General features: G+C 41.4%; 1 long non-coding RNA gene across 1 annotated transcript in view; it reads left to right on the top strand.

The window, feature by feature from the left end:
* Window positions 1-2,199: 2,199 nt before the first annotated feature.
* The window catches only part of LOC311597794, an 82,627-nt gene continuing 58,131 nt past the window's right edge, over window positions 2,200-26,695 (top strand). Inside the window, exon 1 of the long non-coding RNA XR_014779353.1 lies at window positions 2,200-2,385. This is a non-coding gene — a long non-coding RNA (uncharacterized lncRNA). The remainder of the gene's footprint in view (window positions 2,386-26,695) is intronic.

The raw sequence follows: 26,695 nt of genomic DNA, 5'->3' as shown, positions 1-26,695 counted from the left end.
CACTGGCCCCTCGTGACTTAGATGTTTTTCAGTAGTATAGGAGAGTTGATTTATAGTAAGTCCTTCATTTTGGGGGTTGGTCATACAGCGTTTCTCCTTGAATAGTTTATCTGACTTTTAGCAGGAATGTTTCTTTTTAATCATTTTTAGTGTTATTAGTTTTGATGTGTTAAGGATTTTTTCCTGTAATGTTTTTGTTTCAGGGTATTTGCTATAATGATTTTAATGATAGAAAGTCATCATTTGTTTTTGAGATCGGGCCTAGATAAGTGGCCCATCATGGCCACTTGCAGCAGTCCTCAACTCCCAAATGCTGGATGACAGATGTGTGCCACCACACCCAGTTCCATAGAAAATCTTTTGTTCTGATTCTTGGAAGCTTGTGAAATAAGGGATTGAGAGTCTCTCTCTCTCTCTCTCTCTCTCTCTCTCTCTCTCTCTCTCTCTCTCTCTCTCTCTCTCTCTCTCTCTCTAAACCAGATGAATGTGCCAGGGGGGACATTGCATGATCATTAATGTCCAAGTGATGAAAAAGTACACAATTCATTACACATATACAATCTCCTGGCAAGTTATTAACTCAGCCTTCACATTGGCTTTTCTGCCACTAGATTATACTCTGTAAAATTCTGTAATTAATGAATGTTAATTTTGCTTGGATATTGTTGAATACACTCTGTGCTATATTACTATACACTTTGATTGTTAGCCATGTGTTAACATATATAATTTAAGGTTGAGAATACTATAAAGTATATTTTTTTCATCGTTTTGATGATATTCTATCCCCCTCATTTTAAAATGCAGTTTATGTGCGTTAAAATTTTTAAATGGTCTCAGGTCCACTTTGTGGGTTAACTTTGAGGCTAGTGACAGCAGAGTCATTTCCGGCTCATACGCTGTAAGATAAAGAATGGCCTGAGCACCTTAGCCTCCTTCCCAGGGAGACTTTTGCATCAATGTGTGGCCAGAAACATGTACTTTTACCAGATGTTAGACAATGCTCTGTTGCAGATAGGCCGTCCCACCAACCTATCAAAAATACTGCAATAGCCTAGTAGCCTGGCTGGTCATACACAACCACATGGACCCATGAGACAGTCCAAGTTCAAAGCCTGCCTGGCCTAGGGAGTGAGTGTGAGGCCAGTGTAGACAACTCTGAGATTCTGTTTCAAAATAAAAAAGGGCTGTGTTGTAACTTAGTGACAGAGTGCTTGCCCAGCATGCACAAGGGCCTAAGATGAACCTTCGGTGAAGTACACCACACACACACACACACACACACACACACACACACACACACACATGCGTGCACGTGCAGGTACATGCTCCATAAGAAGCAAAAACAAAAAGGAAAGGAAAAAGAATAAATATGGCAGTAGAAAACTTTCAGGACAGGGCCAGGGAATGATGGTGTTTTACAAATGCTGGAGTCTATGTACCCAATAAAACAAAAGATCGGCAATTCAGTCATTCTTCTCTGTTTCCTATGAAAACGAACATCATTGTCTTTATTTAAAAAAAATATCTTCACAGCATGAAGCAGTAAGACATTTTGTATACGCTTTTAAAGACATAACAATAGTGAAATCAAGTCCATTTTTTTTCTACAGCATTTAATGACATGAAACAACAGGCATCAATTAAAAGACATTTCACACAGTGGTATTGTTAACTGACTAGGCCCAGAGAACTTCCAGTGTTTTCTTTATTGAAGTAAGCTTTCTTCCCACGCCACCCATTTTAGAGAGGAATGAATATATCAAGACTGTGCAAATGTATGTGTGTTTGGGAAATGTATATGGTGGAAAGTGATTCTAATTTACCTGGATAACTTTTAATTTTATAAATTGAGTAGAATAGACTTGTGCCTTTATCAATGAGTTCAGAACCTGTTTCTATTAAGCTAAATTTTAACAACTTTACTAAAACCTTTACAACAGAAATCAATCTTAAGAACTAAAGACATTGACAGATTAATTAGCTCACAGTAGGTGAGCTAAAGAACAAAACAAAACACTCTCAATCTAAACAATGTTTTAGCTTAGAGAATGTAGTTTTGGAAAGACATCAAATACCCACTTTTTACAATATTGCAGCTTTCTTTGAAACATCTCTGTATACCATTTTCTCTAAAGCTTGGAATGTCTCTTTTACTTCTGATATTAATATGCATCAGATATTTTATAAGGAAATTATACTTTTAGCATTAAAACGTATTGCTTTTTTATGTGTGTGCTTGCTTCATCTATGGATGTGTACCTCATACATAGGCCTGGTGCCTAAGGATCCAGAAAAGTGTATGATTCCCTAAAGTTAGGCTTTCGGATGATTTTGAGCCATGATGTGGATAATGGGACAAAGCCTGGATCCTCTGCAAAAGCAGTAAGTATTTTAACCCTGAGCTGCCTCTCTACCCTGCCCCCACACACCTGGTTCTAATCTTAAAGTAAACGAAATGGACTCATTTAAAGCTACACATATTTCCTTAGGGATGACGCATGTGCCTTGGCTGGGGGCATAACACAATATTATGATACATGCTTAGTAGGTGCAAGGGCCCGGGTTCAACCCCCAGAACCACCTGTACTCTCCAAAATATATAAGATTGCTTCTTAAGAAATATTAACAAAGTTTTAGAAGCTACAGACAGCACCTTAGGGCATCACTGGACCCTGGTGACAGGTTGTTGCAGATTCTCCTCAGCCACATGCAGCAGGCATGTGGTGGCGTGAGCTGGGGCCGGGGCATGAAACCTGAGAAGGCAGAAGTGTTTTGAGGGATCTGCAGCCATCCCATCCCTCACCCACAGCAGTGTTTCTAGGAAAGACAGGGGGGACTTTGACCCACTGTCAGGAACGCCATGGACCATTGCCCTGAGAATTCTATGGTGTCAGCACATTGTTCATATTGTTATTAATTTGTATATGTGCCATTAATTGAAGATTATAAAGCCTTTATGGATTTCTCAAATGAGGAATTTCCTTAATCAGAATCTGCTGAAATAATCTTGGTCAGAACTGCTTCATTAATCTATCATTGCCAGTAATAAGATGATTTTCTAAAAAAAAAAAAAAAAAAAATTAACTCATCGTCGACCATCTCCACCAAAAGAATACATGAAATCCCTTTAGTTCTTATTGCTATTCAAAATGTGGTTCATAAAGCATCTCCCGTCATTTCTAGCCTCAAAACCCTGGTTGAGTAGATTGGTTTGAAATGACTGAAACCAAATGGCCCAGTGGTTGTGGTTGAATGCATTGAGTTTGCTGGTTATAATGAGATCACGGAGCTTTATTGGCTGTTTAAAAAGGACAGGATTGAAACAATGAAGGGCACAGGAAAGCAAGTCTGAGCCACTCTCCAGCTCTTCCCTTCATGCCAGCACTCAGCTTCATGTCTTCTTAGTCTCTCATAAAGGTTATTTTTATTTTTTAAATATCTTATAAATTCAGTGAAAATTTCATGTAATGTATTTTGATTGTATCTACCTCTTCCCCCACCCTGACTTCGTGTGTGTGTGTGTGTGTGTGTGTGTGTGTGTGTGTGTGTGTGTATGCGTGTGTGCATTTTTAACCCACTGAGTCCAATTTGTGCTTCCCACATACTCCTGTCTGTGGGGCCATCCACTGGAGTGTGGTTGACCTACCAGGGGCCACAACTTTCCCTCCTCTGGAAGCCATCATCTCTGTCCATGGCGTCTCACCTAGGGCTGGGGGCTTGTAAACCCCTTCTCCTATGCTAGAGTGTTGACTGCCTTGATCATATGTGGGTTGTGTGCAGGCATCCACAGCTGCTATGAGTTCAGGGGTACAAACAGCCCATTATGTCCAGAAGACACTGTTTTGTCTGGTCTTCCCTGACTTCTGGCTCTTACAGTCTCTGTTCCCTGCCCTGCGCTGATCCCTGAGTCTTGTCGGGGTGAGTGCGCTGTAGGTGTTCCATTTGGGGGTGCGCACTCCAGTGACGCTTTTTTTTTTTACTTTATTAATTTATTCTTGTTATATCTCAATGGTTATCCCATCCCTTGTATCCTCCCATTCTTCCCTCCCTCCCATTTTCCCCTTATTCCCCTCCCCTATGACTGTTCCTGAGGGGGATTACCTCCCCCTGTATATGCTCATAGGGTATCAAGTCTCTTCTTGGTAACTTGCTGTCCTTCCTCTGAGTGCCACCAGGTCTCCCCCTCCAGGGGACATGGTCAAAGTTGAGGCACCAGAGTATGTGAGAAAGTCATATCCCACTCTCCACTCTACTGTGGAGAGTGTTCTGTCCATTGTCTAGATCTGGGTAGGGGTTTAAGGTTTACCGCCTGTATTGTCCTTGGCTGGTGCCTTAGTTTGACGCTTATTCTCTGCACTTTGACCAGGTATGGGTTTTTACATAAACTTTCATCCACAGTACAAAAAAGCTTCTTTGCTGAGGTCTAAGAGCTGCACCACTTTATGAGTACAGAGAGGTATTTAGAAGGCAGTTTGATACTATGTCCTAGTAGTAGAATAATAGCAATAGGTATAAATCTGATCATTTCCCCCCAACTGTATTACTTGATTATTGAAACTGGACAGATTTCCATGTTTGTTGGTCGTTTGTATCTTCCTGGGATTGCCTTTCTATACTGTTGGCCGAATGTTCTCTTGTAGCCTTGGTCTTTTATTTAAAAACAGTTTATAAGTGCATATGTAACTTATGTGAGTGTATTCTTTGTTGCATTTTTTTTCACATTTCTGTCTGGTGCCTGTGTTCAGCTTTACTCATAATGGCTTTTGCCTTATTTGACATTTAAATTTTGGGGTGCCCGATCTCTTAGCATTTCCTTCGAGTTTGACTTAAAGAAATCTAAACACCTCCTCATCTTGTGTGCCATTATGCAACTTTATTTCGAGATTTGAGATATTTATAAGAATTCATTTTATTTTGTCCTTTTATTTTTGTTTCATAATATTCTAACAATGTTCATTGTATATGTCTTCTACCAAAATGAAAACCTGCTGTGCTGTGAATTGTCACATATGCATGTATACATTTATATAGACATCATCAAGAAACAAACCCAAACCTGGGAGGTCACCATATTCTACTGACTAGTAAGTGGGCTTGTGTTTTCTTCCCGTGGTGTCAAGTGAGTCTCTAGTGTTTGGGACTCAGTGAGCCTGGACCACCCATAATGTCTCACACTTGTGGCTGGCATCTCAGTTGGATTATCAGTCTTTCTCCAAAGGGGTTCTAAGAAGCCAAAATCCCAAAAAAGTAATGGAAAACTGTCCTGATAAATACCAGTACCCCAAACTGGCCATCTGTCACTTATGCCACATTTTATGGATTAGGCAGACCCAGGGACAGCTAGACCTAAAGGAAATTGAGAAAATTAAGCCAGATCTGCATGGGCAGAGAGTGGAACAATTTGTGACCATCTTCAGTCCATCACAAGAATTAAGGAAGACTTTACGAGAAATTAAACGTAATTAAAGTGTCCGTTGAGCAACTGATTAGAAAAAACAAACTCTAGGTAGAAAAATACAGATGTTTTTAGAGAAGTTAGGAAAATTCTTGGAAACGAAGCTTCTTTCCCATCCCCTTAATGCATTGAAGACCATCTTAGAACAAGATACTGAGACTACATTATTTGGGTGCTTAGACAGCTGTGTTCAATGAGTTCTCTTTTGAAATCATGCTCTCTGCTTACCAAAGGGAAACAAAGCAAGCAGTCACCGGCCACCTCCCAGTATGTTTCAAAATCCTGGGTGTGCCCTTTCCATAACCTATGTGATGGCCATTAAAGTGTCAAACAAGTTTTGTGGTTGTTTTCGAGTCCCAGTGCTAGAACATTCCTATGGCCCGTGAAGAATTGACATAATTATTTTTTTTTTGCAGTCAATACTAAACCTACAACATATTAAATCAAAAATGCTAAAAATTGTCAGGTGAATTTAATGAAGATGGAAATTATGACCTGCATGAACTCACATGTTCCCTGCCTTGGTAGTGTTTTTGTATATTATCTGCATTTTCCACAAGATTAAGTTTTATATATGCCCATTTATTTTAAAGCTTAGTCTATTGTCCCTGTAAATCTAAAGTCTCTTGTAAAGAAACTAATTCATAAATCGTGAAGACACTGTAGTCACTGATGGGGATACATACTTAAATTTATATTCTTAGAACTGAATGCATGACTTTGTAGGACATAGGCCAGATCCAAGGGTTATCAGATTTCCAAACTGTCTAAAAAAACTCAAGTGCTTAGAAACACCATCCTGGAAGTCACAAATTCTCATATTCCCTGCTTTGCAAATTAACAGAAAGGAGCGATATTTTTAATTACTAATATCTGGAGGAAGCCTACACTGGGCGTCATTCTAATTGGGGACGAAATGAGTGTTTTCCTTATAGCAACCAGCGTTCTATTGTTGCTAATTCAGCCTTGTGGAACTCTTGGTTAGTGAAGAAGGCAGTATACAGTGAGAATAAAGGAAGAGAATTGGTCACTCATAGGTGACACCAAAATGATACAATCAGATAACTCTTAAGATAAGCAACATTCACAAGCAATGCTATCAAGGTCACCAAATACAAGGTCAGCACTCAAAGGGGTTCTATATACCAAATGCAACCCAAACCCATACTAAAAAACTACTATGGGCTCAGTGGTTCTGAGCGAGAGTTTGGATCTCCTAAGCACTCAGGGAAAAGCCAGGTGTGGGGGTGTTCACTTGTACCCGTTTACTCAGTCCACTCAGTGAAATGCTAGCCCTGCAGGCCTTTGAAGAATGAGAAACTACTGTGAGAAAATGAGGAAGAAACTGTGTCCTTCAGCAAAATATATCCAAATGTTCATTTCACATGGCTAGTTACCACCAGAGAATCTAACACTGAGATGTGACACACAAAAATAGGTAAAATTAAAATTCACTGTATGGTTGTGAAGCACAGGAAGTCTTATATACTTATGGTGGCAAGGTGAATTTGAAAATCTGGCAATGGTGTGTGTGTGTGTATGTGTGTGTTGTATGCTATTTGTGTGTGTGTGTGTGTGTGTTAATATATACTAATATACCCAGGATATACCAAAAGATACATTCAAGGATACTTAATAACAGCATTCTTCATTACAACCCCAAACTGAAGACAATGGAGCTGTCTTTCAAGAATAATGAGTAAAACCATTAATGAAGTGTTATCCATCATTAACTAAAAACTACCCACTGCTGTGTGCAGTAATAAGGATGAATTATGTAGACATAATGTTGCATGAAGGGAGTCAATAAAAAGAGCATACGGTTCAGCGTGATTCCACTTAGAGCTCAAAATGAACAGAACTCAATTACCATGATTAAAATCGTAATAGTGTTGACCTTTGTTGAGCGGGAGGTTACTGAGTTTTTTAGGACAGAGGTCCCCTTTTCCTGCTGTCATTTCAAGCCTGGTCTTCATATCCCTCAAGCCCATTCCTTCTCACATGGTCACATCTATCTTCAAAGCTGTTGTGGTAGATCAAATCTTTCTCACACTTAGCATAACCACCCAACCATCCCAGTGATCGCAGGAGGTAAGCATCCCATAATAGGCATTGTGTTAGTTTTGAAAGGAGACATATTTATTTTGGCTCACTGTATCAGAGGTTTCAGTTCATGGTCATTTGATTGCATTGTTTCTGGGCCTGTTTGTGAGGTGGAGCATGGCAGGGAATAGTGAGGCAGGATATATTCATGGCAGCCAGAAAACAGACACAGAGAAGGGCCTGGGACAATATGCATCTCCAAAGACACATTCCTAGAGACCTATTCCTACCAGGAGCCACCACTACTGAAAGTGTTCATCATCGCCCTAACAATGCTATCAAACTCAACCCAGCAGTGAACAAATCCATTGATTTGACCAGGTTCTTTATTTTTTTTTAATATTTATTTGTTTATTACATATACAGTGCTCTGCCTGCATGTTATTCTGCAGGCCAGAGGAGGGCATCAGATCACATTATAGTTGTGATGGTTGTGAGCCACCATGTGGTTGCTGGGAATTGAACTCAGGACCTCTGGAAGAGCAGTCAGCGCTCTTAACCGCTGAGCCATCTCTCCAGCCCCAGACCAGGTTCTTTCTTGTCCTATTACCTCTCAGTGATTAGATCCACAAGCTGGGGACTAAGTACTGCAGCTTTTGGAGGGACATTTGATATCCAGACTTACAGGCATATACAAGTGTAAAAATTCATTCTGCTGGGTTGTTACATAAACACAGATCACCACATGTATATCGTGTTTCAATAAAGAGTTAGGTCAAGTCTGGAGATACTGATCAATTGGTAAAGTGCTTGACATGCAAGCACTAGGGTCAGAGTTTGGGTCTCCTAGCTCACATGCAAAAGCCAGATGGTGTTTTCCCTTGCAATCCCAGTGAAGGCAGAGACAGTAGGGTCCCTGGGGCTTGTTGGCCAACCGTTCTGTCCAGATTAATGAGCATCCAGTTCATTAAGAGACATCTAAAGGTAAGGTAGAGAGCAATGGTGAAAGGCACTTGATTATCTTCTGGTACACCCACCTACACCTACCTGAACATGTATACATATGCGCATATACATAAAAGTTAAAAATAACTATGGATATGTAAGGGAAATAAAAGTCACGAGGATTAAGTCACTAACGGAGGGTACTCTTGAAGTGGAACCCAATGAACAGCTGCAGCGGCGAGAGGTAGCTAGGAGCAGGAAGGCAACTGTGGCAAAGTGAATGATCTGAAAAATGCTGAGATGGGAAGTACAGTGTGTGCAAGGAGCGAGAAGACGAGGGGCACGAAAGCAAATGCCGAGGGAGCGACAGCAGAAATGCTCAGGGAGGAGACACGGCTTAGGATCAGCCTCCCTGGCATGTGACATCAGCCCTGGGCTGGAGCTGGGACACTGGAGTCCAGGCAGAGTCACAGGTGGCGCAGGCAGCAACACCACGCCATCACTTACAAAGGGCAGTGCTAGCTGGAGAAGGGCTGCAGAACTGGAAATAGAAGTAACTTCATGAAATGCAAGGTAGCATTCTGGTTTGTGGAAGAGGTTTGTCATTCAAACCTGTTCCCTACTTGTGAAGCAACTGAACTCTTCATTACAAAGAAAAAAAACCCCACAATATTCTCATACAGTATATTTTGGTCATGTTTGTCCCTTCCCCAATCCCTCCAAGTTGCTCCCCACCTCCGTACCCATGCAACTTAACATTCTCTTTCTTATTCTTTCAAAATACAAATAAAACATAAAGCAGCTAGAAACAAATAAAAAAAAAATAAGAAACACAAAAATACCTCCACAGAAACAAAAATCAAAATAAGGAAACAAAACAAAACACAAACAAACAAAAACCAAAACAATAGCACAAAAGCAAGGAAACAAACCCAAACCCAAACCAAAGCAAAATGGTAAAAGTCAACAAAAATATCACTGATTCTGTTTTGTGTTGGGCAACTGCTTCTGGATGTGGGCTGGCCTTGGAGCGTGGTTAATATACTCAGTGAGACTCCGCTGGAGAAAGCTGAGTTTCCCTTTGCCGGTTGGTGTCAATTATGGATCGCTTCCTGGTGATGGTTGAGTTGCCATGTCCGCTTCCTCCTCTCAGTGCTGGGACCGGTTCTGACTTGAGCCTGTGCGACTCTTGTGTGTGTTGTCACAGTCTCTGAGAGTCCATATATGCACCAGCCCTATCTCTGGAAGACTGTTTCCTTGGTATCATCTGTCACCTCTTTCATACAGGATTTCCCCATTTAGGAGTGAGTGCTCGAAAGTCTCTCACTCTGCACATTGTCCAGCTGTGAGTCTCTGTGTTAATTCCTATTCACTACAAGAAATCTCTGATGAGGCTTGAATGAGACACTAACCTATGGATTCCTTCAGTTTTCACTTGTCGTTGAGCTCGGCACAGCTGTATGGTTAAGCCCTAGCCAGTGGGATGTGAAACAATTCCTTATGACCATTAAAAAAGAAAAAAGATTTATCTTTGTGTATTGATGCTTCATCTGCATCTATGTCTGTGTACCACATGGGTACCTGTACCTATGGAAGACAGAAGAGTTAATGAGATCCCCTGGAAAAGAAATTACAGATGTGGGTGCTGGGAACAGAACTAGGGTCCTCAGCAAGAGTACCCAGTGCTCTTAACCACTGAGCCATCTCTCCAGCCACACATAATCAGGTTTGTAACAAAATGCAAATGTGATGATGGTGATCCAGCTTGGACTGTCCTGGAAATAGTGGAGCAATAGGATGAGCAAACATAGTTTGTGTCTCCAGGAAGCATCCTGGGAACAGCAGTCCAGGTATATACTGCATGAGGACAGCAGGCACCATTTCCACAGACCAGTGTGGATGGGACCACAGTACCACAGCCTGCCCAACGACATGCAGTACCCATGAGCCACCTGTGCACATAGGACATATTGCAGGAATGAGTCTTGGGAAATGTCCAGAAGGAGGTAATTTGATTATACATTTTGAGTAACATGAAAGCCTTAATCAGAGACAGCTTGGCCATTGCTGCCAACAGCGAAGACGGGGAAGTTGAAGGGAGTGATAGGCAAACGGTGAGATGAGGTTAAGATTTTGTGAGTGGATGCTGTGTGCGTTACTTTATGATAAGAAGTGTGGGGAATATAAGGAACCAAAGAGCTGACAGTTCTTGCCCCCGCAGGGACTTAAACCTAGAGAGAGAGAAAAAAAATGCACTTGTAAAAATTCATGAGGGCCTAGGGACACTAGCAGTTGAGGAATTTATACTCCTGGGAGAATATATTTACAAACTTGTTAATTATACATTATTTTATTATCTGGGGTGCTAGGGCCCTGTGCATGCTCTACCACCGCACTACAACCTGCAGCCTTACATCCATAACGTCAGGAAGGCGGGAGTAACGTGAGACTCTGGAAGCAATAACGTAGTGAGTAGAAGACATTTATACTAATAATGGTAATATACAGCAGTGAAGTGAGGACCAGAGGCATTGCTGATATTAAACAGAATAGAAGTAGCTTGCCTCCAGTTCCAAATCAACGTTTATCACGTTTCCCTTAAGATGTCCTTAAGTTATGAGATACAAAGCTAATTTTTCTATTTCATTGTCCCGAGACAACTGGCCTCTGCAGGGCACAAGCCGTTTGCTAGTATGTTTTAAAGAGCTATGCTCTTTTTTTTTCTTATCCCAGAAATGAAAAAAGAAAAAAATCAATAGATTTTTATTTGCACAAGAAAATGAAAACATACTTGGCCCCAGAGGAACAAAACATCTAATTTATTTTACAATGTTTTCTAAATATTTCTCCAGAGAAGCTTATGTTTATGGATATTATCTGAATATGACCTTTAAAATACATCGGTAGTTTTGTTCTAAGCAGTCCATGGCAATAATAATACACCATAAAAGAAAATGCATTTGGAAAAAATAATGTAAGGGGTGCAAATGCTTATATGTGCGGACTAGCCACAAATATCGCCAATTCTTTCTTCAATATTAAGACTGTTTCCACTGCACAAGCAATTTGCTGCTAAGACCTACTGTGAATATTTATTAAGGACCTATTACAAAAAGTACTCTGCAGAACACTGCAGAAGAGCGGGTTTGTAAGACAAATTCTCCGTTCTCATACAGTAAGTCATTTCCTCGAAGAGTCTAGACTCATGAAAAAGGATTCAATATATAAAAGTGTTAATAAATAACACTAGAAATGTGTTAAGTAAAGGGTTGTGGCTACGCAATGGAGGAAAAGATTAATATTCTTTCCTGGGTGATGCAGGAAGGCTTCATTGAGGGAGGGATTTGGATATTAAAGGGTTGGTAACATTTTGCCATGCCCAGTGACAAGTTCTTGAGCTTGAGGCGGGGCAAGTATGTGATGGGTTGGTTATGCAGGCAACAGAAACAAAGAATCAGAGTACGTAGGGCACAAAGGCTCACCGTGGTGGGCCACAGACTGGGAGTTGTGTTAAGTCTCTATCACTGTGGCTCAGTACCCAAGAATATCTGCTAAAAAGGAAGATTTATTTTGGCACTTGCTTTCAGAGGTTCCCGTACATGGATGATTGGCTTGTTGACTTGGGGCCTGTGGTTAGGCAAAGCTGCTCGCCTCAATGAGACAGAACTAAAGTCCCAATGTTCACCTGACTTCCTTCCTATAGATTCTACCTCCCAAATCTTCTACCACTTCTCAGCAATGCTACACGGCCTTTGCAGGGAACACTTAATTCACACCCATAACAAGAAACAGCTAGTATGTTATGACTTTTACTGGGGAACACGCCAGACAGGGAGAGCACCGACAGACCAAATGAAAGATCACATGACTAGCTTGGTGAATGAAGGAAATTGCTAACGTTGCTCATCAGAGCCTTGAGTGGCTTGAAAACAGCTCAACTTCTCGGAAGTCCCTTGGGAAATTATGACCGCCTCACTGTGAGGAGTCCTACCTGCAGTATGAAGGACTTGTCAAAAGCTGTTGCACTGAAGAGGCCACCTAGGCAACACTGGCAGCGAGGCTATCAGGGTGCTCCAGCCCCCCAATTAACCTTCCTCCTATGTCACCTTGGGGCCTTATGAACATCTCAAAAAAGACACATGAGCCTCCACTGGGGGGATGTTAGTTGCAGCAATCTCATGAGGGTCACTCGTGGGTGATCACACCTGCTCTGCTCTCAAGATGGCCACGGTGCTCTCTCTGGAGAAGGATCTATGACAGTGGGCTTGTGGTTTTGGATCAGCGGGTTTGTTCAGTGTGTAGCTGGCAAACGTACAAGGACAGATAGCTAGTAGCGGATTACAGCAAAGCATCGTCAGGCCAGGCACCTAGACTGCCCGACAGGAACAGCTAGCTGAGGCTTGCTGAAACAGCCTGTTGGAGTTCCGGATTGAGAGGTTTCTGCACAGATGGCCTTCCAACTTCTCTTTCCGCTGTAGGCACATTTCAATCATGATATAAACAATAACCTCACTTGGAAGTGGTTTACCCTTTAGCTGTTCCCAAAGGCGCAGTGTGTTTAATGCATCTTGCTGATTTCTGTTCTTCAGCTTCCCTGTTACAGTGTTGGGGGAACAGCCTGCTCTAGGACAGGGAGGTTCGGATAAGCATGCTCAAATCTAATCCAAGGGCGTCTATCTCATTTTCAGAATCAGCAAACACAAACAGGACATGATGATTTGCCAATGGATATGTCTTATATTACAAATGGTCGTGACCAAGTCAGAGGAAATAGCAGACAGCCCCTAAAAAGGCTGATGTGTGGATGTTTTGCCTCTCGAGGAGAAACATGGTAAAAAGGCTAAGACCTTAAGAGATCTTTGAACATATGGGAATTCCATCTGTAGCTTGTAACAGAGGCCAGAGGCATCAGAGACCAATGGCTGGAGACATTAGGAGGCTGCTTTATTGCATTATCATCTATGAAAAATCCTGAGGAAAACCTGAGTCAAGAACATAAAGATGGATGTTTGAGGCCAGCACTGGGCTTCTGGGTTTTGTGATGGGGATGAAACAACAGAGAAAACAACAACTTGAGATAATCTTCCAGTGTATAGATCATAGGGCTCCATCCTCTGACAGAAGGTGGAAATGAGTGATGGGGACATAGATGGTTTGGCAGGTAAAGTGCTTACCATGCAAGTGTAAGGACCAAGGTTTAATGCTCCCAAACCCACGCAAGTGCTGAGTGTGTGCTGGCATACCTTTAACCCTAGTGTGCTCAGGAGGCAGAGGCGGAACCCCTAGAGCAAGCTGGCTAGCAGACTAGCCAAAACAGTGACTTCTGGCCTCACAGAAACCTCTGCTTCAATATGTAAGATGGAAATCAATTGAAGAAGACAGTCTGTATCAACCTCTGGTTTCCACATGCACATGCTACATGCACATGCTCCCATGCTTATGAACACACACCTATATACACATGTAAACCACACACACACACACACACACACACACACACACACACACACATGCACACACACACACGTACAAATGCAATAAAATGAAAATGAGGACATTGAGTTCTCCCAGAGATACACAATAATTTAATACAATTTATCCAGTTTCTCTCATCTTGCAGTCTTTAGTGGCATACTATTTTCTCTCATATAGCATTTTGTTGTACTTGTTGTTAGCTTCATCTTCAAAGCACATTCAGAATCAAGCATTCCATGTCTCCTCAGCAGATAGCATCCTGGGCTGGGTCATCATTAGGCCATTATTTTCTTTTTCATTTATCACTGTTATTGTCTCCTGACTGGTTCCTCCCAACTCACCCCTCTATCCCCAGAGTCTGTTCTTCCACAGCAGAGTTACAGAAAAGATGAAAGTGATCTCATCTTTCCCCTCAAAACCTTGCAGTAATTCCCCATGGCTTTCCTAGTAAAAATCAAAGCTCCTGGCTGTTACAAGGGGCTAGAGGCCTCCCAGACCCTCCACAGTCAGCTGCTTCTCTTTCAACCGCAATTACAACCACCTTCCATCTCATTTTTATTTGCTACTGTGCCTAGCCACACCGGTAACACCTCACTACTCCCTGAAAATGTCAATCATGGTTCTGCATTAGGACTTTGCACTTGTTTCCTCTTTCTACTGGTTTCCTGCTCAAAATGTTACTTCGTGGGCTGGGGAGATGGCTCAATATGCAAAGTGATTACCACAAAAGCTTAAGGACGGAAGTTTGGCCTCTAGCACCTATGTAACAGCCAGGTAAGTGCTTGCCTGTGACTCTAGCACTGTGATGGAAGAGCCTGAAGAGTCCCTTGGTTTTGATGGGTGGCTGGTCTAGGCAATTGGTGAGTTTCAGATTAAGGGAGAGATTCTGCCTCAAAAATAAGGTGGAGGGTCACTGATATACCATATACACACTATTTTAGCTTCATGTGAACACCCACATAGAAAAAGGCAGTCACTTCAGCCGAGAGGCCTTCCCTGACCACCCTGTGAGGCAGCAAATGTTGTCACTCCACTACATTTTATATTTGTTGTATCCCAGTTAATTGTTTCTAGAGCACTTGACAAAACACATATCTATCCAGCTCATGTATCTGAGGTCTAGGATACAGATCAAAAGAGGGCAAACCTGTTCTCCGTTTCACTTTTCATTGATTGCACCATCTCCAATATTCAGAATTAGCTAGGTATATAGTAAATATGGAGACATGGACAGAATAAGTGAATGGATGAGTTCTTGCACTATTATTTTGCTGTGGTTTTTTGGGGATTGAGCCCAGAGCCTCCCACATCCTAAGCAAGTGCTCCATCACTGTCTTCCACCCCTAAGCTCTGAGTGCAAGGGTTCTCTCAGAAGAAGGCTGCATTCTGGTAGTGGATGCCAGAACCCGCCCCCCCCCCCCACTGGCCATGCTTGCTGACAGCCTCTGATGCACGCATGGAGTAGATTCCTGGGAATCTCCAGTAAATCATTTATAAACCATAACTGGCAAAACAGCAGCAGCAACAATAACAACAACAGCAACCAAGCAACTAAAATAACAAACGCAAAGCCTAGTCACTACAGTGTTCTAGTGCCCTTGTTCTCAAACTTGAGGGGTTAAGCAGGTGGTCTTGGTATCATTTTTTAAAAATGGCCTTAATCTGCAGAATTCACTTAAATAATTGTGTTAACAACTGTATTAACCACAGATGACAGATCTGTGCAGGAATGTGCCAAGATAAAAGGCTGTTTCTGTCCACAAAAGCTGATGGTCTATTATAGATGAAAAGGAGAGGCAGGAAACTAGGAAGATAGTTAGGTCAGTAGAATGTTTGTCATGAAAAAAGAATTGAAGGCCTGAGCTTGTATCCCCTGCACCAAAGCAAAGAGTTGTATGTGGTGGTGTCAGTCTATAATTCTGGAGCTGGGGAGGCAGAGATTAGGCAGATCTCTGGGGCCTGTGGTCTGCTAGTGCTGCAAAATCTATGAGCTCCGGGTTCAGTGAGAGACCCTGTCTTAAAAAATTAAGGTGGAAAGCAATAGAGAAAAATAAAACCTAACATCAACCTCCCATCTATACTTGTGTACATGAGATGTGTACATGCAGAGATGTGTACACACATGAGGAGGGAAGAGGAGGAGGAGGGGGAGGAGGAGGAGGAGGAGGAGGAGGAGGAGGAGGAGAGAGAGAGAGAGAGAGAGAGAGAGAGAGAGAGAGAGAGAGAGAGAGGAGAATTTGAATTTAAATTGAGTCTAGCAAGTGCATTTTGAGTCTGTGCTGGAGCACAAGAAGGGGATGCTAACCCAGGAAGGCGCCTGTGGAAAAGGCCTGGCTAAAACCGAGTCTTGAAGGATGACGTGGTCTAACCTGGGTGTTGGGGTGCTTCGGCTAACTGTGGCCTGAGCAAAGGCTCATGGTTCTGAAAGAGTATGATGTAGAAAAGTGCACTTGGGAAGGTAGTGAAGCTGAGAGGAGTCTGTCCCCCCGGGGGTGGGGGGGGGGAAGTAATGCTCAGTGTTCCCATAAAGAGCATGAGGAGCAAGGCTGCCCTCCTCTGCTCCCTTTAGCAAGTCCACCACACATAAAGATGCTACAGGGAGACGCCATCCTGAAAAACAAGAGCACAAGCCTTCACCGTGAACTCAGTCGGCCAGCATCTTATACTCGACTTCCCAGTCTCCATGGCTGTAAGCAGTGCTACCATTTGCTCATAAACTGTCCAGTCTAAGGCATTTTGTGATAGCAGCAGGACTGGGCTGAGACAGACCAGACGAGTCATGCAGTTCTTATGCGGGACTGTGCCCCACAGTGTTTCCTCTGAAGTGAGGGAAGATGAGAGGAGGAACATGAGCAAAGTAGAGGCTGGGACAGGAGACCCAGAGCGAGCGCTGATTCCAGGAGGAGCTGCCACGAGAGACCGAGCCACACTCTAATGAGAAAGATGAATAAAGTACACATTTCAAGGTAACTCCCACTTCAGGAGTTCAGTGGTTTTTCTTAAAATACTCTAAAGAATTATGAGTTCAATTGAAAAATAAGCTTTTTATGTGATCACACATGAATTCTCATGAAGTTCTTTAGACTTCTGAGTTAATTAGAGGCTGAAATCAGTGCTTTTCTGTTTTATTTGTGGCAAGCTCATGATCTGTGTGATCTTTGAAGAGTTTAAGATTTATCTATCTGAGCCAGGCTTCATGCTACACACCTTGAGTCACAACACAGGAGGCTCACGAAATCCAGGCCAGCCTAGGATATCAGTGAGATTCTATCTAAAGAATACTTTTGTTCAAAAATTCATATTTCTGGAGGCTAGGGAGATAATTTGCTCAGTACAGTGCTTGCCATGTATGCATGAGGACAGGCACAGTGGTGCACACTTGTAGTCCCGGCGCCAGCATGACTAGTTAATGAGTTCCAGACCAAAGCCAAACTCTACCTCAGAAAATGAACGCCCCCCCCAAAAAAAACAAACAAAAAAACCAGGTAGATAGTGCCTGAGGAATGAACACCCAATATAGTCCTCTGACCTCCACATACATGCACACACACACACACACACACACACACACACACACACTCACACACTCACACCTCCTTCACGTGTGCACTTATTCTCACATACACAAATATGCACACACACATTCACACTTCATTCACATCTTCCCCCCCCACACACACACTCACACCTCCTTCACATGTGCACTTACTCTCATATACACAAATATGCACACACACATTCACACTTCATTCACATCTTCCCCCCCCCCCTCTCTCTCTCTCTCTCTCACACACACACACACACACACACACACACACACACACACACACACGAAATAATTTAGATTTGTAGATCTCTTATCCCCAACTTAACTTAAACCACTGTATCAGCCCCAGAATGCCTTCCATATTGAAGAGCAGGAAGTCTTACCCTGTGGCCACAGAGCATCTAGAGACATACCTAGCTCTTGGAACAAGGACAGTGGTCCCTCATCTCATCTAACCATGGCCAGTGGCTGTTAAGAAATTGTATAGAGGACTCAGGATCAGCCTGAAACACAGCCGTGATCACTGGTGATGCCCCATGTGGGTATCAGATAAACAGCACTGGAAGAATATAAGCCACTCAGTCTTACTGCAGCGGCATGAAAGTCAAGAACTTCAATGTTTCTCTGAAATATTTGAGCTTTAAGAATCTTCTAGGTGAATTTTCTTACTTGCCCCACCCTTACTTTTTGAGTTTTTTTTTCTGTTTTTTGTTTTGTTTTATTTTTATTTTTTTGTTTTGTTTCTTATTTTGTTTTTTTTCTGTTTAATTGAGCCATGCAAGGCAAAATAAATAAACAAATAAATAAATTGTGGTATATGAATGCTTCTCCCAACTCTCAGATCTCAAACTTCCCTTTTTCTTGGCTTGATCTCTAGGCAGTAGAGAGCTCACCTATGCCTTCCAGACACATATCTGGCGTCATTGGCTGTCATCAGTTAATAATTCTCCTTTCCTATGATATGGGGTAGGACATTTCCAAGTGCTTATATTGGCAATACAATATGAAAAAGGATTATGATGTTTTCTTAGATAAAACATAAAATCCAAATAGAAATAAGGGAGATGACAAATCAGAGGCAGGAAGAGTTTAAATTGAGCAATAACAGTATGTATTATCTGCATAAAAACTCAGAAATTCTAATTTGGAAAATTTTCAATAAGGCTCCACTTTGTTGCTTTCTAATTCCTTATTAAATATTATTAGAAATCCTCACATTAAAGGGGTAGTAGACAAATAAGGCATATATAAGCAATATATCCAGAAGGATTATCAATGAACATAAATTTTAAAATAATTAGATGTGCTCTTTAACTCCAAGTAGGGAGTCGAGAATCTAGGCTCCTCTTGCCTTATGATTGTGCCTTCTTTAACATGTGACTTCCAAGGGCAGGATGATAGGTGATTTTGATGGTCAATTTGATTTTATTGACAAGAACCTAGGAGATTATCAGGCACACTTCTGAGTATGTCTGAGGGCATTCCCAGAGAGCATCAACTAAGTGGGGAAATCCACCATGAAAGTGAGTCACAAAATCTCATAGGCTGGGGTCCTGGATGGAACAGAAGAAAACAGGAGAAAGGCTATTGTACAGGCACTCTTTCTGCTTGATGGACTTGTAATGTGAGTTGTTCTTTATTGCTCTGCAGTGCCTCTTCTCTGACCCATAGTTATGGACTGAAACTTCTGAAGAACCAAGATGAAGCTCTTTGTTCTGTTTTGTTAATATTTTTGCCATAGTGATGAAAAGCTAACACAGAAAATTTCTAGCAATAAAGCGGAGCTATCATTGTGACTATTCAGAAACCTCTTAGTTGGATGGTGGGAGAAATTGGGAAAATCTGGAAACGTAGATCAGAGAAGCCTATAGTGCTTCAGAAAGAATTTAATACAAGTTCTGAACTGCTCACAAGGGCAGAATGTCAGTAGGAAGGTTGACAGTAACGACTATGCACACAAGGCATCAGATGAGGATAAAGACTTGATTAAAAATGGGATTAGAGGTCATCTGTGTTGAATTGTTGCAAATAACTTGTATATATTTTATCCTTGCTCTTAAAATGGTGGATTGAGTTTAAAGGCAACAAACTAATTAGTGAAGAAAAGCTTAAAGGCAGCCCAACATTCAGACTGTGTTATGGTTATTGCTGGATGCTTTTAGCCATATATACAGTGATAGTTGTGATTTAAAAATCAGAATGGAAAAGATTTAAAAAATTATAGTTTTCCTTTAAAAAAAAAAGGAAATACATGTAGAGCTGGGACCAATAAAAGTGTGTCTGATGAAGGGATTTGGGGGTCAGTAAAAAGAAGCCAAGAAATCTGGATGTGGTAGGTGTATACCGTCCTGGTACTCAGAAGACAGAGGCAGGCAGTGTTCAGTGAGCCTGAGGCCAGCCTGGTCTAAATAGCAAGTTCCACACCAGCTAGGGCTACATAGTGATACTTTATCTCAAACAAACAAACAAACAAACAAACAAACGGATAGACAGACAAATAAAACAATAACTGGGACTTTTGGGAATATGGAGACTTTCCTGGACACCACCTATATTAGGTGCAAGAGCATGAATATTTTAGATTATCTGGAAGACTTTGCAAAGAGAAACGTAGGGCTTCCTGGCCCATCTAGGGAGGTTTTCTGCACATTCACCCAGATATTCAGAAGCCACTATAGTCACAGTCAAAGGGAGCCCAGCTCTATTCCAGCTAGCAACAGATCTTGGAATTTTCCTCTTGTTGCATGTCTTAGTTACTTTTCTTTTGCTATGATAAGACACCATAGCCAAGGTGACTTATAGAAGAAAGAGTATAATTTGAGGCTTACAGTTGCAGGGGATTAGAGTCCAAGACCATCATAGTAGGAAGCATAGCAGTAGGCACATGTCCTTGCAAAGGTTGAAAGTCGACTTCTTCTGTGTCCTGCTTGGACACAGCTTGGACAGCATGTTGTCTGCAGTTGAGGCAACAGCAGTTTTTTGCCCAGTGGCTACTTGACACATTAAAAAAAGCACAAGTTTGTTAATTTTGTTTTGTTTTTAAATATTTTTTTTTATTTTTTACATATACATTTATATTATTACACATATATACAACAAACTATCTATTGCAAAAAGAACCATGACACAACCAGGAATTATATAAATGTTACATTCTTAGTGTTTTGGCTATTTGTATTTGGCATCCTTGAAGAAAACATCTTTCCTATCTTGGTGCAAATCAATATCTATCATATCTTGTCATTATCAACTTAAAACATCTATCTAGACCTAAAAACATCTTAACCCCTAAATAACTAAGCTTAATTGTAGAACTAAACTGTCTGGTCTTCAACCCCTTCAGAGACTTGAGAAGGAATAAAATTGATTACTTGAGTATAACAGGAGTGAAGGTTAGTAGCTTTTCAAATGAGAAGATGATAGAGACAGTTTGCTACCTGAAAAGTCACCCAAAACTGACACTGGATCAGACCTGACAGGACTCATTCCTCTCAGCATGCTGGACACTGACATCCTGCATCCTTTATGTTCCAGCACCAAGTGCTTCAATTGCTATTTCTCACCAGAACAGGACAGCTCCCAGGACACTTTCAAAGAACGCATCCAATCCCACTTGGTCCAGCAATTCAGACTGTGCCACGCAGGACTCTAATTAAGTCTGGAATTTCTCAGCATCTAGAAACTGGACCACAAATGCTATTCATAGCTTGTTTAACCATTTCCCCAATTTTATTTGGGCCCCTACAAAGGTATTATTTATCCCAAATCAGCCAGAAGAAACACAAGGATGCTCCATTTCCTTTAAGGGGGGTCGTGTAGGTTTTTGGTTGCTTTCTTGGGCTATAGAGGGTTATTTTCAATGAGAGTTGTTACAAGTTATTATTGGTCTTATTTAGAGACCTAATTGCTCCTGGGAGTGTTTGTTCCCTGCCTTCTACAGGGGCTTTTTGGAACTATTCTCAGGCCCTACGCTTGGATTTCATCCAAACATTGGACACCACATGTAAAATGCAAGTTTTTTCCTAAGCCCCCCTTGCTCTAAATAAGGACACAGAGACCATTATATTTATATAGCTGGGCAGACACTCAGCTATTCTAACCAGTCAACAGTGGCCTGGCTTACTTCCTAGCTATGCATCCCATTATCTGCCATCTTAGTTTTGTCCTGACACCTTCTTCTTCGGTGACATCCCTTTCTGCATTGTCCCACCCGAGATCCCCTCTCTGGCCTCAGAAGTCCCTCCTAATCCTCTCCTGCCCAGCTAATGGCTGTTCAGCTTTTTATTTAACCAATCAGAGATGGTAGAGAACAGTATTTACAACACACCAAGACAGGAGATGTTTCATAATAATGATAATGCCATAGTCTGGACTGCAACCAGGTCTCTGCATACAGAAATCAGCATTTGAATACACAGTGCACTAGAACATCCTCCAAAAAACAATGTTGACATTATTAATATTATGGAGCGTCTTGGAGAAGGACTGATGACTTTGCACTACGAGAGGCCCGTGAAGCTTTCGGGGGGCCGAGGTGGAATGTTACGGCTTGTGATGACTGATCTTTCACTGACAGCCTGATTGGTCTGGGAAGCACCTCAAATAGAAAAGCACACTTTTCTGTGAGGTTTATAGAGAACATTCACTAAGATGGGGAGGGCACATGCAGAGTATATAGCATCATCCATCAGGCTGTGAGCCCCACTAGAATAAAAGCAGAAAAAGGAATAAGCCAGCCTGGACAGGGATTCACTGTCTCTGTTTTCTGCCTGCCATTGGGAGATGCTCCAGAGACCCCGCCAGAGACTCTCTAACAGGATGGGCTAGGATATGTGAGTCCTTTGAAACCTTAGGCCCCAGTTAACCTCCCCTCCCCAAAGTTGGTATGTTCCGGTACATTGGTCACAGCAATGACATATGAAGAGCTCACATGCCAGTTTGTATCAAGCTACAGTGTCAGAAGAGACGTACAAATCTACATGTGGAAAGTTTTTATGGGCCTACTATGGAATAGCACTTGAATGTGTTCCATTGACAAAACTTATTCACAAACCAAAACAAACTGAAGCGATGATGGTATCCAGGAAGAACTTCTCCAGAAACACGGGGCATTCTACTGATTTACTGTCACTGTGGTGTGTTTGCTTAAAGCCTGTGGTCTGTTAGCTACTTATAAAAGTGTCCACTATTTTAATTTTAAGTGACATGCCAAAAAATTTAAAAGTTGAAGAAAAAGGCACAATTACATTCTATAATTTCATGTTCGTGGTCAAACAATTTTTTACTTAAAAAATACCAAACCAACCAACCAACCAACCAACAACAGCAACAACAACAACAACAAAACGATGAGGGAGGATGGCGATTGGATAAAGGACCCACTGAACAAGTATGGGGACTTGAACTCATGTTTCGAGAACGCACATACAATCTGTGGCAGCCACCTATAATCCTAGTCCTTGGGAGGTGGAAACAAAGGATGCCTTTGGCAAGCTGCTATACCTAGCCTGGCTGGCATCAGCACACTCCAGATGAAGCAAGAGACCTTGCCTTGATAGAAAAAGTAGAGAGGGGTCAAGAGAGACATGTAAGCCTCCACATACACATCTGCACAAATTAATGTCAACAACATACAAGCCTGCACACCACATAGATAAATGTGTGAAAAATTAGCACACTTTCATACATATGGCTAGTAGTTAAAATTATTGTTTGAAATAGATGTATCATTCTGTGGTACCAACATCATTATTTGCATAGTTTCACTTTTGTAAAAAGCTGATTTAACTCTAGATATTGTTGCCCTATATATAAGACTTCAGTGAGAAACTTCTGAGATAATTTTTGCTTCTGTTAAACTGGTTTCTTATGGTTACACTAAAAGTAATTATGAAACAATTGCATTTTAGTGCATAGTTTTTATCCTATTGAATTATTTTCTTAGACTTAATATTGACCAATTGTAGTACTGGATTCAGTAGTATGATTATTTTAACAATCTCTCATACACCTTTTCATCTAGAAGTTTATAGCAATTTCTATAGTTGTTAAATATATTCTTTTATCCAGCCTCATCATCATTATAATACATTTATTTTAGTTAATTTTTAAGTGCAAAATGACATGTAAACTTGCCTTAACCTTGATTCCAAAATGAACATCTGCTTTTATTGTTTGTGTCCATGATGTTTTTCTTATGTCTCTGTAAAAGAATTGTTTGTCTGATAAAGCAATTGATCATTTGTCTATTGTGTGGGCTGTAATTTATCTTCCTTTCTCTTATTTTTTAAACACAGGGCTTTTCAGACCCCCTCCCTCTCAGGTGCTAAGGTGTACAAAAGCTGTCTATATTTTTTTGTTGTTGTTGTGATGTTTCTTACTGTAATTTGAAAGCATAGAAATCTGTCAACCATAGGATCTATGTGTGGTTCTGTACTACATACTTTTGTTATTTGCATCAATTTTTCATAGTAGATTGGTAGAAGTGTATTCCAGGATTGAAAATGAGATGAAAGGAGAAGGTTACCAGCTATCCTTCTGAACTCAGTTTTCTGTTTTTGTTGTTAATTCTGCTGATTGAAATCTAAAAAAAAGCAAGCTTGTGCCTGTGTGTCTCTAGGGAGCAGGGGTAGATAAAAAAGGTCAGAAAAAAAAAATAGACAGAGACTGTGGGAGACCCAGTGAGCTAGTAAATCTGGGCTAGAAAACTAACTGGCTTGGATTGGCCCAGCATTTTATCAATGGCTTAGCTGAGTTAGTTCATGGAATTTAGAAAGAGAAAGAAAGGCTGAGGAAACAGAGGCCTGGAGAAACAACGAACAACATTAACAACAACAACAACAACACCCCAAACCAATGGTTATAGCAGAGTGCATTTCCTTATTGGAAGGTTGAATGAGACTGTGACAAGTCACTGTGAATCTGCCATGATTTGGAGAAATGATTAATGTTCAAGTTTAGTTTGATTGTTTGAGTCCTTTCTAGTTTTGGTCTGCTCTTCTAGAATCTAGCCTAGGGGCTTCATGGAAAGTAATGGCCTCCCCTAGGTTTCATGGACCAAGTGATCCCACACATCTGTTATTTCATGGATTCCAAACAATGTGAACTGTCAATCTTGATAGATAACTCTATCTTTGCTTATTAATTTTTGCTTCAAATAAGGGTGCAAAATGAGTCATTAATGACAATGAATGAACTTCAGGTTCTTTTTCCCCAGCCCCCCCCCCAAAAAAGAATGAAGCAAACCCCCTAGAAATTAATCAATGCCGAGAACGTGTAAAAGGCCACCGGGAGGGGAGGGTGTGACATTCAACAAAATAGCTTTGTTTTTCAGAGAGACATAAGAACAATGATTTTAAAAATAATGCTAAAGTAATTGAAAAAGAGTTCATGTTCTCTCCTGCCGAAAGACAAAAACACTTCAAGAGCAAAGGACTTTTATAGTTCAGCTATGAGGATGCACTGCCTGGGGCTTATTTGCATACCTGATGAAGGTAATTCAGAAGTTAAGTGGGTGGCTTTGATGTGCCCAAAGTGATCGTCCCTAAGCCTCCTCCATGTTACTTGATCATAGAAAAGTTGCTTACAGCAGAGTTGTTGGCTGTGCATGGAAGTTGGAAGGAGTCCAGAGCCTAGGACAACCCAGAGGCCCAGCACAAACAAATCTTCATACACTGATTGCAGTGCGTGGTCAGGTCCTGCCTCTTGCCAAGGCTTTTCTGGGAAGCTGTGTGGAGAGATGATTTGCTGGCCACACTTCCGGCTTGAATTCATTCCTCCTGGTGGAGGATTACATTACAATGTCCTTAATCGCAGGGACCGCTCGTATCATATGGCTGGCAGTTGTTTGAACTGAGGAGCAGATTTTAATGAACTATGGTCTCTTTTGCTCTATGGGAAATTAAGGAGCCATAGGCCAAGTGAGCAGCCTCGGCCACAGTACAGATGCCAGCTGTGTTGCTGAAAAGGCAAAGGGAAGGTTTCTATGTTAAGATCAAGCTCTGAAAGCCACGTCATTTACAACATTACATTTTTGACATACATTGCTATGTTTCTCCCTCAAGTACCAAAAGACTTCTAGAAGGAAGTGTCATAAACCTCAGGTGACAAGCCACTGAAAGCCACAGGCTAATGTCAGCCAGCAATTTGTAGCTATCTTGTGATTTATAGCATACCGTCTTAGTTTTCTCTTCACACTGAACAAATTCAATCTGTCATAAATGGTATTTCTGTTTAGCACATAATGATACATGTGTAGACAACACAGATAAGTCATATAAATAACAAGGGAAATTGGAGTGATAGCGCTTAGCCCTTAATCTAATAAATGTTTGCAGCCTCCCCTATTTTCATGTACCTTGTAAGCATTACTTTATGCATTGTGAAAGGACTTTTTATGAGACATTATGCAAATTGAAACAATTAGTATTAAATTGGTTTTGTTTGTTCATAGTTTATTACTCCCCAGAGGACTCAACTTGTCTATAGGGTCTTTCCAGAAGACTGTTGCTAATATGCCTTAAAGTGTATTCCTATCCACTAGTCATTTTGATCGATGGATTTAGGTGAATATATAGGTTAGTCTGTCTCGAAGCCATGCAACAATTTTGCAAGAGAAGATGGAAAACCTGTCACTCGTTTATAATGTGTCATATTCCTAAAGGCTGTGATGAGACAAGTCAAAATGAACATCTAAGGGCAGCAGGCTGTTCTCTTGATGAGACGGTTTACATGCAATTTTTTAAAAGTTAAGATTTATTTACTTTCTTTTATGGGTATGACTTTTGCCTGCATGTGTGATTGGCTTTCACGGAGGCCAGATGCTGTGTCAGGTCTCATAGAACTGGAGCTGTAAGCTTCCCTCCGGGTGTCAAGACCTGAACACCAGTCCCCTGGAAGAGCAGTGAGTGCTTCTCATCACTAAGCCGTTTCCCCAGCCCTTCACATGCAATTCTTGACGAGAAAATGTGAGGATGGTATGATTCTAAGTATCTCATGCATCTAGAGACACCAGTGCTTTTGAGTTTGCTCCTGACGTTGTGGATCTGAGAACTGAAAAGCTTTCTTTCTGGGAAATCTGGCAGTCTCAGGCTAATCAGGAAGGTCAGTTGCCCAATTTGCAGGTGAAAATTCTAAAAGCAGGCTAGGGCTCAGTGACTCCCCTCAAGGACCCCATTCAGTCTACCTCCCACCTTTAGGACAATGCAAGTGACGCAAGTGTAGACTGC

Source organism: Acomys minous (genome assembly GCF_964271855.1).
Source record: "Acomys minous genome assembly, chromosome: 5".
Classification (NCBI taxonomy): Eukaryota; Metazoa; Chordata; class Mammalia; order Rodentia; family Muridae; genus Acomys; species Acomys minous.
Note: the sequence above shows the minus strand (reverse complement) of the source record. Positions and strands in the feature narration are given on the sequence as shown.